The sequence below is a fragment of the Nuphar pumila genome, chromosome 7 (assembly GCF_984573655.1).
Source record: "Nuphar pumila chromosome 7, dmNupPumi1.hap1.1, whole genome shotgun sequence".
In the NCBI taxonomy this organism is placed as follows: Eukaryota; Viridiplantae; Streptophyta; class Magnoliopsida; order Nymphaeales; family Nymphaeaceae; genus Nuphar; species Nuphar pumila.
The window spans coordinates 23,711,565-23,714,549 of NC_143255.1; positions in this window are offsets into that span (position 1 = coordinate 23,711,565).

The following is a 2,985-nucleotide window of genomic DNA, read 5'->3' on the forward strand; positions in this document are numbered from 1 at the left end:
GCATGAAAGGATATTTTTCTCAACCATAGAGAGAGGGGACTAGGCTACCACTACAATCATGGTGTGATATATATGTACTTAAGTTGAACGAATACTGATATATTAAGTTAGAAGGTATAGATCTCTCTCGACATTAGATCACCCAATCTCAGGACCTAAAGAGTCATGCAAAGTCATGTTAATAAGTCATAAGTTGTTTGAATATACACTCCGAGTTGTTGCTTTCTTCTCTGATTTGGATTGTGCAGTACCCATTGGTAACTGTAATAGAGAAACAATTTTGTATTGTGCATATAAATAGAGCATTGTATGCATCATCTACGAAAGAAAAGATATTAAGAAGAATAAAAGCTACTCATGTATTAAAGATATGTTTAATGGTTTCGGTAAGTTCATCCATTGGTTAACTGTTCATGCATTGATTAACGGTTCGTGCATAAAAGGTAATCTAAATGGGTAAATGATTGAGTGTTATGTAAATGATATTGTTTAGATGTACATATGTTAATTGTATCTAGTTCTGATTTATGCATGTTGTATTTAAGTTATTAAATCACTGGAATTATTTGATGATATCTTTGTTTGTGCTCTATTTGTATGATCTTTCCATACTTGGGGATGTTGTTCTCACCCCATATAATTTTCACATTTTAGGTGAGAAGGCTTGAGTGGATGCACTCTTTTCGGATTTTGATGACTAGATTGTGGCAAGGTTTTATTTTGGGATACTATGGAGGATTTGGCATTTGACTCTGAGATTAGCCTATTGGTTCTGAATCCGACCTATTATGAATATTTTAATTTAATTTAATTTAATATTAATGATAATTTTAAATTTCTAAAATTTATTTGATTAGTTAATGATTTGATATGATGTTTATAGTATTCTCAATTTCATATTTTTTGTGCTTTTTGTATTTTTTTTGATAAGAGGTTTTTGTCTTTGGATATCTCCTTCTCGAACTTGGTTCTATGAGGCTAATAAATACTAGGCATATCGGTTGATCTTTGCTCATTAGAAGAGGAAAGACTCTTTATCTTGAAGAACGGTCCCCACACCCTTTTTGAAATTTGGATCCATTTCGAATTTATTTCAAAAATATATTTTTAAGTGAAAAACTGTGTTTTATTTTGATTTTTCAAAAAATGTGCGATGAAGGTGTTCACCGAATCTGGCATTAGCTTGCTTGAAGTTGATATTGTCATCTTTGACAAAAAAAAGAATAAAATGTTGAGGGGTTGCAGAGTTCGCACCCATCTGATGAAATGTTTATGAGGTGCAAAACTCACACTCATTTGATAAAATGTTTGTGAGTTGCAGATTACACAGTGTTGGGACTTTGTAAGCTTATGATGTTTGACTTGTCTCTTTTGTTATGAAATATATATGAATGCATATTTTGGTCATGGGACATTACCTGTTTTAGTTTGTTATGAAAAGCTTATAAAACTACTATAGACTTGTAAGTATTGAGTGTTTGACTTGCTTGTGTATATAATTTACGCTGGTTTGGTCATGAGATTGATTCAAGTCGTGGACTTGATTGAATGCACATGAGGTGCATGTGTGTTTGTGACACATTGGAGAGGTCGTGATAAAGGACATGTTCCTGAAAAATAAAAATGCAGAATGCATATGAGATGTATGTTTGTATGTGAGGCACACTGGAAAGGCCCTAATGATGAACATGTTCCTTATATTATGAATTCGCATGGGTGCATATTCTAGTAATGTAAATTAACTTGTTCTTTCTGTATTTAATGAATATGGATGACACATTATGAACAAAATGTGAATGCCATATGTTACTTGTCATGTGCTTGCTTTGTTTATTCTTCTATGAAAGAATGAATGTGAATGTTTTAAATTTCAGATAGAATTGTATGTTTTGATTATCTCGAGTATGAAGTATACTGGTCACAATTAAATGAGATTTTGACCTATTTGTTATATGCAAATGATAAATGCGTATCCTATGATTGTGAAAGACTTTTATGTCCTGATTTTGTTTGAAAAGCATGTGCATGTGTTTCATGTTAGACGCCGTCAAATGAGATTTTTACCTATTTACTTTATGCACATATATGTGATTTGCTTGTTATGCAAATGAATGTTATGAAAATGAATGAATGTATGCAATGTGAATGCATGACATGAAAGCGGATTCCCTTAAATCTCATTTTATAAATGATGAGAATCGAACTATGATTGTACCATTAAAAACTTAATTTGTATTTCTTCAAGTTTGGTTATAAGATTTCTATAAGCACGTTGTTAATGCCCTACAATATTATATATACCGTGGATGGGTTGCTACGTACTCATAGGTACCACCCTTACCTAGTCCGATCCTTGGAAGGATCCTGACTTGTTATTTTGTTTGAAAAGGTTGTAAACATTTAAACCTTAGTGTTCTTAATCATTACATGGATGACTTGTGAATATTTTGAAATGAGATTTCTTGCCTATGATATTTTATTTCTCGTATGTGAATCAAAGTTTTATCCGATTTGGATAATGCAGGATCTCACCTGTATCCCATCCATTTGGATCCTATAAACTCCAATCTCATAACTCACGTGCCCACATAACGGGATTGTGTTATCGGCACAAGCCATGTTTAATGATCCCTACAGTGGTGATGATGTGGCAATTACCTTAAATTGTTTTCTTCCTGCTCCGCTTCTCAGGCAGGAGCAGTTAGTGTACGTCACCTTGTGTTGGAACGTTGCAAGTTCGAACCCCAAATGGTATAGTTGTATAACTGGTAGGGGTATGCCTAGCCCCAGCTCTCTGTCAAAAAAAAAAATATCATGTTTTTATTCACACTGATGCATGTTACTTAAACGAGTCTACATGAGCCGAACACCTACATACATTGCGTACGTTGCCGATAGCTTAGCTCACTGAGCCCACTTGATGAGTCCTGACGAGCCTTACGCGAACCGCTTAGTTTCCGGGTGTTTTTCTAAAGCTGAAGCATG